We start from the raw sequence: 15,258 nt of genomic DNA, 5'->3' as shown, positions 1-15,258 counted from the left end.
AATATTCAAGCTTCTCTCAGATGATATGTACCCGCTTTTTTTAAAATACTTTCTCAGTTCTTTTTTATGTATTAAATTTTTTTTTTCCAATTCATTTTTTTAATATATATTTTTAATTATGTTGTGTATATTTCTCATTGCGATTTAATATACAAAAAATTGTTTTATTATATTTTTAAAATTCTTGGTTAAATCTTTTCCATTTTTACTTATATACTTAATTTGATATCCAATTTTAAAAAAAAAATTTTTTGATAAAGTAAAAAATAAAATGAAGGATAAATAAAAAATTTAAAGAATAAAAATTTTTGCTAAGTATTATTTTAAATTTTCCAACCCTCCTCCCCCCACCCCCACCCTAATTTCTCTTGTTTTCTTGTTCTTTAATATTATTATTTTTTAAAATTTACCAACCCCCCTAATTTCGATTGTTCATCATAATTATACTCCTCTTTTTTTTTAAATTTTGAACTTTTTTCCCCCCATTTTTCTTGTTATAATTTTATCTAACTTTTTATGAGCCATATTAAGCGAAAATAATGGGGGGAGAAATTTGTTTATAAAAGAAAATTTTCTTTACACAATTACTAAAAATAAATACTTCCGATTTTTTATAAAATTATTATATGAATATTTCTAAATATAATATTTATGTAATGTGTTATTTGAATAAATATAATTATTTAACCCTTAACTACATAGGTGAAAAAAACTCCCGCGGTTACATAGGTGGGGTCTATTTTACCCCAAATTTTAAATAGCTATATCTCAGAAAATAATAAAATTTAAGAACTAAAATTTTATATACTTATTGTAAAAATATTAGAGATAATAAATACAAAATTTCTAGATTTACATTTATTTCTAAATAAAGTTATGATATATTTACTAAAGCTGCTAAAAAAAAATCTTTTTTTTGGAACTTTCCTTAATCATGATATGACCAAAAATAAATGAATGGAAGCAAATTTGATTATATATTTTATTAATTCAATATTTTATAGTAATAATTAAATAAATTTTATAATAAAACATCAGATATTAAAAAAAATATTTGATATTAAAGTTCATGCATTTTTTTTAAAAAAACATTCACGACATGTTACATACATATGATCTTTGCATATAAATTTGAACAAATAAATGAGGATTTCTTGTTCCTAACCCTTGGACAAGAGGAGCACCTTCCTTTTTGTTTGGTTGAAATAGGTTTTAATTCCTCTATATTTAGCATGTTCCCAATATTATCCCTTAGTAGTTTATTAACATGTGGGTTTTCATATCTATTACTCATTAATAGAGTTATTAGCTCCATTGCTAATAATTTTATAAACTTTGATCTATTAATCTCCTTTAAATTATTGGATTTATAAATTATTAAAGAATTTATGCAAGATATATTCAACAAATTATAAAAAATTGTCATAGGCCATCTATTTGTTATTCTGGATATTGAATAATTTGAACATAGCTGATCCACAACATCAACACCCGTTTTGGTAAGATTGTAAAATGTGATAATTTCTGGTTTTTTCAAATCCCCAGTTGATGTATCAATATTGTTATCATAGTGAAGGGTAGAAAGCATCATGCTTATACTTTTTTGGTACATATGATACTAATGTCATATTATCTTAGCAGGCAAATAAACTTGAACAAATATCTTTCTTTTTAAAATTAAATGATGTTGGAAACTGCTATTTATTTTTTCTTAAAGTTCCTACTATTGTTAATGAATGGGAATTTAATAAATGTATAGCAAGTTCATAACTGGTAAACCAGTTATCTGTGGTGACATTCCTATTACTCTTAGAAATGGGCTGAATTAACCTTTCAACCACATCAAAAGGCTTATTTCTCAATTTATAAGGTCCTTCAGGCTGATTGCCAGCATATAATTCTATTTTCAAAGTATAAAATGTCACTAGAATAATTGAAATTAAAAATCATATGTTAAATTTATGATTTTTAACTACACCGAAAAAATAAATAATATAAAATTTTCAAATTTAAAGTCATATATATCAAAAAATAGATATAATTATATTTTTTTCAATTATATTTATTAACCTGACATACATAAATATAATTAGTAACAAAAAAAAATTGGATTTTAAAAAAAAATTACATCATTACATAGGTGGGGTATATTTTACACCAAGCTCAACAAATAGCATATATCTCAAAAACTATCAAATCAATAATCATGAAACTTGGAAGTTGTATTCCTTGTTACAAAATATTAAACTACTGAAAAAATCAGGTCGGAATATCTTCTAGCTTTTGTATTACAAAGATTATAAAAGTTGTGGGGTCCTCTTTACCCCACCTTTGTAGTGAAGGGTTAAATGAAATTCGTTAAATCGATCACGATTTGGCCGACCCCTTTTCAACAGGGTTTCGAACCATTAAGTATAGAGGTTCGGTTCGTTACGGTTTTTAGTTTAAAATTTTATAAAGGTTTTGTTCCATTTCGGTTTTTTTTTGAAAAAATTTAAATCGGTTCGGTTTATAATTTATAACGGTTCTTTTCGGTTTGTTCCGGTTCTTATAAATTTGATTTAAAAAAAATTTAATAATAAACCATATATATTAATATTAGAGAAAAATCTTTTTATAATTTCTTATTTAATTTAACCATGCTGAGATATAGCTATTTAAAATTTGGGGTAAAATAGACCCCACCTATGTAACCGCGGGAGTTTTTTTCACCTATGTAGTGAAGGGTTAAATAATTATATTTATTCAAATAACACATTACATAAATATTATATTTAGAAATATTCATATAATAATTTTATAAAAAATCGGAAGTATTTATTTTTAGTAATTGTGTAAAGAAATATTTTCTTTTATAAACAAATTTCTCCCCCCCCCCCATTATTTTCGCTTAATATGGCTCATAAAAAGTTAGATAAAATTATAACAAGAAAAATGGGGGGAAAAAAGTTCAAAATTTAAAAAAAAAGAGGAGTATAATTATGAACAATCGAAATTAGGGGGGTTGGTAAATTTTAAAAAATAATAATATTAAAGAACAAGAAAACAAGAGAAATTAGGGTGGGGTGGGGAGGAGGGTTGGAAAATTTAAAATAATACTTAGCAAAAATTTTTATTCTTTAAATTTTTTATTTATCCTTCATTTTATTTTTTACTTTATCAAAAAATTTTTTCCCATATTTTTTTAAAATAAATAAACAAAAAATTTTTTAAAATAAATTTTATGGATTCAACAAGTTTCGATTTACCATCTACATCTACCTCAATAGAAGTACTACAATATTTCTATTTATATGTTCAAATATTAGCTAATCGTTTAGCTAAAATCGTTCTTGACTTCTCAATAGAAGTTTTTTAAGAAGACTTATTTTACTACTAATGATAATTATATTTTTGATCTGAATTTTAATCAATTTTTTCGTTTAGCCGAAATCTTCACTACGCAATATAAGTTTTTTTTAAGAAGAATAATTCACTAATTATAATTATATTTTTGATCTGATTTCTAATCAATTTTTAAAATAAGATAAGGTATTTTTTTTATTATTAATTACATCTTTACTTAATCGAAAACGTTGAACTTTATCTACGCAATAAAATACGAAAAGAAGGAGTGGCTTTAGGGTAGATAAATCTTCTTTCGAATTCCATTTATTTGAGGGAAATGGAATATAAAACAAATTAAAATTAGATATACAAATTGTTTTTTAAGATTTCGAATGAGAGTCATCTTCGGAAATTCCTATCATCCAAACTAACTAAAAGATACTTTTTAATTTTAAATATGATTAATCTAAATCGATTTCTTTTGTCCAATAGCTAATATATAGGAGTCCATAATCTTCGTTATTCATGTAAACGGTAATGATCTAGAAGATGAAAAAAAATATATATATTATTTATAATGTTTTTTTATTATCTAACAGCTGTTCTTTAGACTACTTTTTTTAGCTTATAGGTAGTATTCTTAAATGGCTTGATTTTTAAAAATGGCTAACCCGATATTTTAGCAAAAACTATTTTGGTTACCCATGTCATTATTAAAAAGGCAAACAGATTAAAGAATGGTTTCAGATCATCGAGAGAATAAGGAAGCAAGTTATCAATTTAATAATAGTTTTTAACATGAGAATAATTAGTAATCTTTTTTATATTTTGAGTCAAAAAAATAAAAGCCTTAGCCCTATCTTAAAATAAATTTTTTTAGACCCAAGCCCATCTTTAACTTAATTTCCACATTAAACTAAATGACCGATAAATATAAAATTGTCTTTCAAGTAAAATAAAAGATCTCTAAATTTTACATCTATTTATTTTAGTAAATGTATAATTTTAATTTTTTGAATAATATTTAGACGCAGCCTATGTCCAGTCCAATAAGGGAAATTGAAGAAGGATATAAAGTATCTAGATCGGATAATAGTATTATGATAGGAAATAATTATAAAATGACTCCCAAGAAAACCAGACGAAAATGTCGGTTCTGCGATAAATACTACCTAGTTAGTACAGCATCTAGTAATTTAAAAAATCATTTGAAAAGATTTCATCCGAATGCCTTACATGAAAGTCTTCAGAATGCATCCTCATCTTTGTTTGGAGTTAAAATACTTTCACCTAGTGAAAATTTAAATCTTAATAAATTAATCCTCAAATATTTTGTTGATGAAAATATATCTATCAATTCATTCGACAGTGATTCATTTAAAAATATATTAATAAATACGCAAAAATTTGGTGTAGACAAAGCGCTTCCAAATATTTATCTAAAATATATATAACAGCCAAGAATCAAATGATTGCTAATCTTAATAAGGTGAAGAGCCAACTATCTATTACGACTGATTTGTGGACCGGTATAAATTCTATATCATACATGGCTTTGACAATCCATTATATAGATAATGATTGGTCACCCAAAAATTATTTATTAGATTTTATCGAAATACCTCACCCACATACGAGTGAGGAGATTTGTGCAATAATTATAGATTTCCTAGAAAAATTTAATATTATTAATAAAATTACATCTATTACTCATGATAACGCTTCCAATATTTTATTGGCATCCGAATACATGAAAAAATATTATATGAAAAATTATAGTAAAGAATTTTACAGCCATAGATGTTTGGCACATATTTTGAATATAGTAGTGAAAGAGGGATTAGATTCATTCTCTTCCCTATTAGAAAATGTAGACCGATTTGTCAGGAAAATACATAGAAGTCCTAAAATGATGCAAGAATTCCTAACCTTAAGTGGTGGCACGAAAATACCAATAGATGTGGCTACCAGATGGAACAGTAAATATTTAATGATACGTTCAATCAATCAGGTATAATTATTAATTATAAATTTTATTTTTTAATAATGTTTTATATTTTTAGAATATTGATGCGGTCTTTAAATTTTGCAAAAAATTTGATGATGAGTACCACATTAACAATGAGGATAGTATTTTTCTCAAGGAACTCGAATCATTTTTATATCCATTTTATAAGATAACAAACGAAATAAGCTCCGAAACAATAACCACGGTAGGCTTATCTGTATTATACATTAATACAATAATGACGTCACTGGAACGCACAGAGATATCAAATGCAAGCACTCAAATAAAAAAAGCGGCTTCTAAAATGAAAGAAAAATGCAAAATATATTCAGAACATATGGCAACTTTTGCAAATTATGTCTGTGCATTCCTAGATCCTCGAATAAAAAATATATATACCAACTTTTCTTAATAAAGCTACATATTTGGATATTTTATATAACCAATATAATCCGGAAAATTTAAATGTTTATGATATCGATAACGAGCTTAATCCATCAAATCTTATGTCGGTAACGATATTTAATGACCTTAGAAAGTAAATACAAAAATTTATTATATTTAGTCATATATTTTTATAATTCGCTTTTAAGGGAAGCATATCAATATCCAGATCCAGCGAGAGAGGAGATGGAAGATTATATTGGAGAGGTTGTTGCTAAACCTACAATCCATGTTTTGGATTGGTGGAGTTCGAACAGCACAAGATTTCCCAAATTAGCAATGATGGCTAGAGATTTCTTTTCCCAACAATCAACATCTGTACCTAGTGAAAGAACCTTTTCACGTGCGGTTGACACATTGACAAAGAAAAGAAATCGAATTTCTTCTACAAAATTAAATGAATGTTTGTCATTAAAATCATGGAAATTTAATTTTTTAACTTTAAAAGAAGATTTTTATATATAAATTTTAAGTATATTATATATTTGTTTATACTATAATATACAAATAAATCAATAAATTTTATGAAAAAATGTGTTCTTTGCGCTGATATAAAATATCTTATTTCAATAATCAAATAGGGTTTATGGACCTTAGGTATGTTGGAAAGACTCTTGCATAAGAACGGTCAAATAATATATTTGTTAGCTTTATTATTTAAATATTTTATCATATATTAGATTTATTTTGGCCTAATAGTTTTTATCATAATAATTAAAATAAATATTTCAAGTTAAAAATAAGTGAAGATAACTTTAGTGGCTATTTTTTATTTTTTTTTAAAAATTGGATATCAAATTAAGTATATAAGTAAAAATGGAAAAGATTTAACCAAGAATTTTAAAAATATAATAAAACAATTTTTTGTATATTAAATCGCAATGAGAAATATACACAACATAATTAAAAATATATATTAAAAAAATGAATTGGAAAAAAAAATTTAATACATAAAAAAGAACTGAGAAAGTATTTTAAAAAAAGCGGGTACATATCATCTGAGAGAAGCTTGAATATTTATAAAATTGGACCTGCAGATTTCCTTCCAGGGAAATCTGCTGACGAAGGTAAAATCCTTCATTGGGGTGACCTGATATCTGTCTCATTTTTTTCCCTTGATTTTAATTACAAAAATATTTATTTATTTAAATTTCTTCCCAACCCCCTCCCTTCCTATATTACTAAGGGTTGACTATAAATATAATTTATTATATTAGTTTATGATTTTAAAGGAGAAAATTAATAATTTATATCAAACATGTCAGCCTCCTATTTTTATTAACTTGAGATAAACTAATGATGTATGGGTTGCCCTTGCCAGGTTTATAACTGCTGCTTTCTTATTATATTTATAATATATAAATATATGCATTCTTTACCTGAATAAATTACATAAAAAGTATTTAAGTAAAATAGATGAAGCGGCATTAAAGAAAAAAAATCTTAGATATTTTTTGTTTTTAATATTTTCTTAAAATATATAATATTTAAAAACTAAAATCTGAATATACAAAGCACGGACAATATGTATATCTAAATATTTTTTAAGAAATACTGGCCAACAAACGGCTCTGCAGCTATCGGATATAATAATTAATATTAAAATAAACCACATTTAAAAATTTATAAACAATACTTAATATTCTTTTTATTTGTAATTTTATGTTTAATTTATTTTTTTTCATTTATAAAATAATAATTGAAAATATTTGGTATCGCGTAATTACAGAGAAACTATTACAGAGAAAACAATTATAGAGAAACTTTTACAGAGAAAACAATTATAGAGAATGTCGTTTATAGAGATTTAATTTACAGAGAATGATTTTATAGAGAATTTTTTATAAAGAATTTTATTTAAGGAATGATTATTTTATAAAAAATGTTAATCTATTTTGTATAAATTTGTGTAATTATTACTTAGGTAGGGTGCGCCTGCGTAAAACCGTTTTCTATATCAAATCCTAAATTATGCTATTATTTTTTTTTACATAATATTTTATTTCTAAAGATAATATTGGCTGAGAGATAGTAAAATAAATTGCAATAGTCCTAGGAAAAACATTCAATACCTTACAGTTATATTATTACATCACTGATTTAAAATCAATGAAAGGCTTCAAATTACGACTAAACCGTTTAACAACACTAATAAGCCAAGAAGCCAGCTTGGGTCAACCATTTAACAACACTAATCACAAATAAATTAATTATTGGCTTAAAAGTAGGCTTGAGTCAAGGTCAACTCTTGAGTCTAAGTCAAATTTTCGATTCAAAATTTGACCGAGTTTAGGGATAAGCCGGCATGGCAGCCAAGAAGCCGGCTTGGCTCAGCCGTTTAATAAAACTAGTAAGCCAAGAAGCGGATTTGGATCAGCCGTTTAACAACACTAATCACAAATAAATAAATTTCGGCTTGAGCTAACGGCTTGAGCCAACTCCTGAGCCGGCTTGACCCAACTCCTGAGCCGGCTTGAGCCAACTCCTGAGCCAGCTTGAGCCAACTCCTGAGCCGGCTTGAGCCAACTCCTGAGCCGGCTTGAGCCAACTCCTGAGCCGGCTTGAGCCAACTCCTGAGCCGGCTTGAGCCAACTCCTGAGCCGGCTTGAGCCAACTTGTGAGCCGACTTGAGCCAACTCCTGAGCCGGCTTGAGCCAAATCCTGAGCCGGCTTGAGCCAACTCCTGAGCCGACTCGAGCAAGCCAACTCAGCCGGCTCAATAAGCCGGCTTGAGTCTGAGTCTAATTTTCGGCTCAAAAACTGGCTGAGTTTAGGGCTAAGCCGGCTTGACTCAGTTTTTTAACAACACTAGTGAAAAGTCGTATTTTATTACCAAGATTTTTTAAAAACATTTGAAGGCGAAAAATGCCCGTTAGTAGAAGTCACTACTGGAGTGAATTTGAAGTTTTTAAAATTTTTGTATTTGTTTGTCTTTTTAATTTCTGCCATTGTTATTCAATTGAAATTTATGTTTGAAGGGAATAATGAGACAGTCCCATATGAGTGATTTGCCGAGGGCCCAAGGTATGGTTGTCATACCATCAGGTCTTAAACCATCTACTTGAGATAAATTTGATGGTTCAAGATTGTTTGGAATGTGTGCAGCTGTTAAACTTTTATTTATTATATGGTTTACAGCTGAGTGGCGTTGATGTTGCCCTTGACTAAAAATACAATTTAAGCCATGTCTACCCTTTGAATCAACGGGTGATTTGCATTTGATGCAGGCATGAGGCAGTACTATATTGCAACCTCAGCGTCTACATGAGTGGGAGGGGTAGGAACAGTTTGCATCCTATTTTTTTGAGGGGGTAGGGGGTAAGCTGCTTTAATGGGGGTAGGATAAATTTTTTGGGGGGTTATCTATTAAATTTTGAGATGAAATAGGACAAAATTTATTGCTGTATAAATTAATACTTTTATTATTGTATTATTATAATACAATTCATCGACCAAATCTATATATTGCAAACAATCATACACATTTTTTTCCAAATAAACTATCCTTTAAATGTAATTTAAAAGGTTTAGATATTTCAGCAAGCTCATAATGGCATAATAATTAATTCATTGTAAATAATGGAGGTTTTAATTGATTTATTACCTAAAAAATAAATTCTTTATATTCACAAAATATCGATAGTTGGTAGTAGAGATAGATTAATTTAAGTTATCCTTTATAAATTCTTTGAAAAGAGTATCAATAAATAAATAGGTGAAAATAATGATAAGAAGACACCACCACCGAAGGCGGCGGGATTCTTTAAGTGGGTTGGCAAAGGTTTTTGAAGGGGGTTTGCATCCAGTGAAAATCCTGTCATGTAGACGCTGCGCACCTAGACGTAAACCAATGGTTACTCTCAGTTGTTCATCTGATAAGATATTACCAAGGTTGCGACTAGAAAGTGATTCTAACCATTCATGACCACCAAGTCTGTCAGATAATTGAAGGAGTTGAATGCAATCTAAAGGTGGATTGACTATTCGACAAAAAATTCAAATAGAAGATTTTAGACTCAATTATGGTTCCTTTTTGGGGACTCAATTATAGAATTTTATTTTTAATTATATAATTATAAATTATAATTTTTTTAATTAGGTTTTATGTATATTTAAAAATAAATAGTATATATTTCTATTAGTTTCAACAAAAAAAAAATCAAATGAACAGTAATGTTACATACAGTGGTTTTATTGTTACACTAAATCTATATTGTCTTCTGAATCTAACACATGAAAATAATATGGAGGTAACACGTAGGGATTTACACCTTAGACCCTATTTTCTTTAAGATATATGGAGGAAAATTGCTCCTACCATTCTCTCTCGTTCATGTAGTCACTGAAATAGACCGAATATACAATAATTAACAATGATTCTTAGTAAAAAAATTTCATTCACTTATCATATATATCCTAGAGAACTGCAGGGTCCGATCTATTAAGATTTTATAGTTTTTTTAAAAAATTTGCCCGGTGGCCAACCAAAGAATCTGACGAGAGAAGTCTACAAACTATGGAGATGCCACGACTTTGAGGGAGACATGACCTAGTAGATCTTTGACTTATTCAACCTTACATTGAAATGCCACTACGATTATTTTATTAAATAATAATAAAAAAATTTATAAATGATCAGACTAAAGTTGAATTTGAAAACTTATGTTATTAGCTATTGTATGAGTTTAAATTCTTGTGAATATTTTTAAGTTTCATATTTTAAAACAATCCTACATTAAAAAAGAGTTGGCTTTTAAGAAAGGATCCGAAACAAAGACATTTTTACCTTCCTGTTCCGTCGTTCTGGCAATAAAATTATGTTTTATTTCCTTTCCATTTCACGTTTATTGAAGTTCTGGAACGAAAATTTTTTCAATTTTTTTTTAAATTTACTTAATTGGTTTTTTACAAAGATTTTTTGGGTAAATAATAAAATGGATAATTATTATTTTTTAAATTTCTTATTCCTCTAGAAAGTTGATGTTCCTTAATCGGAACTTTGAAAACCTAAACGTGTTATGCAATTGATTCTGAGGAAAGAGAGGATTAGGAAAATTATGGAAACAAATCATTTCATTTCCAATTTATAATTATTTTAGTTTTTTGTTATTGTTGATTTCATTTTTTAATGCCACGTTTTTTAGGACACATCACTAAAGGCTTCTGTTCTTTATTTTTCTCGAATGGAATGAAAATCAGGATTTTCTTGAAAATAAACATATAATATGACCAGCTAAAAAATATGTTTAAACATCAATCAACAAGGGACAAAAAATAAATTGAATATGTTTCAAATCAACAAAATGTAAATGTACCTAGTAGAGCTGCAAAGCCCAGCCCGCGGGCCGAGCTGGAAATTTTTTAAAAAATTAAAACGGGTGGGGTAAAAAATTATACTTGCCTGGGCCGATAAAGTGTCGTAAAAAATTTACAGTTCTGGCAACTAGATAAAAAAAAATCGGGTCAGGCCATTTACATAATAAATCAAGTATCTCAAATCTCTCAGTTTTCGTATCTGGCATAAAATTTTGATATATTTTTGAATTTCAAGATAATATTATAATTTACTATATGAAATAAATAATAATATGTTAATTTCTTTGTATTTTAAGAGCTGTTTAACTAAAATACATAGTATATTAACTAAAAAATAAACAAGTTATTTATGATATGATCCAATAACAAATACACAATACAGATGTCAAAAATAATGATTTATAAAAGGGTTGCTGTAGAAGTAAATATCCAAAGAGAAGAGATATAAAAGCCTTAATTGACTTTGGGGGAAAATTAAATACAGATATTAAATATGTGCAGGAATATTTGTACGAAAAAATTCGGGTCCTGACGAACTTTTAATAAAATTCTATCGAGCCGGTCTAAATTTTTTGTAAATTTGTAACTGGCGGTCAAATTTTGAAATATTTTAACGAGCTGGACAAATAATTAAACGTTCTGGGGATGGAAATTTATGCAAAAAATCTTGCCGAGCCTTGTGTTTTTCTAACCTATATGACACCGGGCAAAAGGATTAAGTGTTAATTTTTTATTTATTTACCCTTACATATTCATACATTTTTTTGCTGATGAAATTTATATCCTAGGGGACAGAACTGTAAAAAATTCTTTAGCATAAGCGTTCTATATAGGTAATAATATCAAATGAAAACGAATAAAAAAAAGAGTACCAAATAATCACTCTAATTTCTCAGCAGATCATCTCGACCCTCGGGGGGGTGGGGGGGGGGTGGGGGGTTAAGATTTTTTTTAGTTGCTTCGCCCCAAAACTCTTTTTCCTCCGACCTTAGACCTGGTCCCTAGAAAATATTATATAATATTAATTTTTCAATAGTTATCCTTATATCATCTTTGTTAACGTTGGCTGAACAATTGGAAATACTAATTCCAAAATTTGCCACTATTTTATGCTTTATTAGAGTCTAATCATTTAAATAGCCAGCATATAGAAAATAATAACAAAACTTTGGCGAAATTTATGATTAATAGGCGATTGAAATTATTATTTAAATATAATTTAACAATTATAATATATACAAATGATCATATCAAAATATAGATAACTCTTATTGCAAATGCAATTATAAAAAAATATATAAATATTATGACTAAGAATTTATTATAATTAAGTTTTGCATATAAAAATTTTATGACTAAGAACATATTATAATTATTTATGATTTGAATTTATAAATAGAGATATACCTTTCTCTGAGATTTGGCTAATTATCTAGAATCAAATTTTTATATAATAGGGCTAATCCATTTAAAGGTTTTCATCGGTGTTATCATAAATAGGTTTTTAATTTTCAAAGTTGAAAAAGACCTTTATTATTTTTGTTACAATAAATTTTAAGCAAAAAATATTTTTTGAAGTTAAATAAGATTTTTGAACATATTTTGTTTTTCTAAAAATTTTAAATCTTCTTTGTAAATAAATCTTTTTTAAGGAATTCTTTTGCGAATTTTATTATAAATAAACAATCTTTTAGGTGAAATTTTTTATAGTTTTTTTTATCATTTTAGTAAAATTATCTATTTTTATGTATATTAAAAGAGGTGGTTTTTCTTAAATGAATTTTTTTTAAAATATTTATGTTAAATTTTTTTATGTTATTTTATTTTTTAAGGATAATATTTCAATGTGATAATTGTCATATTCCTTATTTTTTAATATTCTTGAAATTTTTTGACACAAAAGGGTAAATTATAATTTATATTGTAAAGATGTTAAATTATAAATTCAATGAAGATGTTACTGGGCAAAATGGCAATTATCATAATCGGTATTTTTAAACATATTAAATATTTGAAACTAATAGGCAAAAATATGTATTTTTAACATGTAAAATTAAAATTTTAATTAAGATGTAAAAAGTGACAATTGTCATAATCGTTATTTTTAAAGTTTTTTGAATTTTTTGACGTCAATGGGCAAAAATAAGTATTGCTAACATGTTAAATTAAAAATTTAGTTATGATGTAAGATAAGTGACATTATCATAATCGTTATTTATAAAGTTTATTAAATTTTTTTTACATAAATGGGCTAAAATAAGTATTGCTAACATATTTAAATAAAACTTCAGTGAAGATGTACCCTAGATAATGACAATTGTCATAATCGTTATTTTTAATATTTTTAAAATTTTTGACGTAAATGGGTTATAATATAGATTGTACACATGTTGAATTAAAATTTCATGGTACCAAAGAAAAGGGACAATTGTCATAATCGTTATTTTTAAAGTTTTTAAAATTTTTTCGATGCAAATGGGTAAAAATATATATTGTGTTAGATATATTGTTATATTGATTTTAAATTTTTATTTTATTTTATACCTAACGGCAAAAATAGATTTTATTTTAAGTTCATATTATCTTTTTATTTTATCATTATAATTTACAATTTACATTTTTTTATTTATTTTATTACTTAAGTTAAAATTCAATTTTAAACTAAGAACATTTTATTTTTGTTTAGCGATTGATCTTTTTTTAATTTTTCTATGGATATATAAAGAACATTTTTTGTTAAAACTTCAGTGATTATGTATTGCTATTTCTCTGCGCCTGTGATTATTGATTACTTTTTTTTATGTCTAATGCTAATTAAAATAGAGAAAATTATTATAGACTACAAATTTAATACTAAATCAACTTGGATATTTTAAACTACAACAAATATTATACAAAATCAGCAGGGTGGCTAGCGGACTCCGAGGGTTATTACTTTTTTTTGAAGGTGAACGGAAATTATTCATTTTTTTCTTTGAAGGTGAACTTAAACATTTATTATCATATCAGATTGGATATATAAAGTAAAAAGGTATTTATTATAAAAAATATAATAAATAATAAAAAATGTTACATAGTAAATTTTTACATAAATATAGTAAATCTTTTATAAAAAGAAAATGTCTTTTCCCAAATTTAAAGGATATGCATTTATAAATTTAAAAAGTTTACGATATCTTCGTAACAAGCTGCTGAAGAACAGTAGATTTACGGCTATTTTATTCTAATAATTTACCCGATAGTATCTATAGCAAATTTAGGGCCATATCGACAGATGAGGAGTTTAAGTCTTCAGACGCTCTATTAAAAAAGCTCATGCTTTTATTTAAATTTAACAGGAAAATTATCATTATAATGACCGTGACAATAATAAGGACATAAATCTTATATATAAGAAAATTAGTCCACATAAAATTAACATGTATATAATGAGTGAAATTTATGATGATAGTATATTATTTAAAAAAATTATAGTAACTAAGGAAACAGTGATAATACAAATATACATATAAGATCACATAATGAAATCTTAAAAGAACATTATAATGACTGTAAAAACAATGGTACAAACCTTATAAATAAAAAAATTAATACACATAAAATTAACATCCATAAAATTAACATCCATAAAATGATTGAAATTCTTGGTGATAGTATATTATTTAAAGAAATTCTAGTTACTAAAGAAAACTATGATAATAATATAAATATAACGCATAAAGTGTAAATAAAGTGGAAGAAATTCCCATATATAAAATTTTGAAAATAGTTGAATCTGAATCATATTTTAAGAATAAAATTTATGAAGAAATAAGTAAAGGTAAGAACTTTAAAATCTTATTTCAATTAAAGATGAAAGGATTCAAATTTTAAAAATTCCTTGAAATTTTAAGGAGAGAGAAGCTCTATTCTTCTTCTTGGATCAATATATTTCATTAACAACAAAAACTGTAATTTATAAATAAAATTTCAACGTTATCCAAATTCAAATGTAATATAGATAAATATGATTACATATAAAATTAAAATTACTAAAAGGTGATATAACTAACAAGCGCCAAATAAACATTAAATAAACGTTAAGATAAATATAAAATGCGAATACATATATATATATCTTTATGAAATTCTTATTCCGACATTCTAGTGTTGTTAAAACGCCG

Source organism: Gordionus sp. m RMFG-2023, chromosome 1, assembly GCF_954871325.1.
Source record: "Gordionus sp. m RMFG-2023 chromosome 1, tfGorSpeb1-WG-v2, whole genome shotgun sequence".
NCBI classification, from domain to species: Eukaryota; Metazoa; Nematomorpha; class Gordioida; order Chordodea; family Parachordodidae; genus Gordionus; species Gordionus sp. m RMFG-2023.
Note: the sequence above shows the minus strand (reverse complement) of the source record.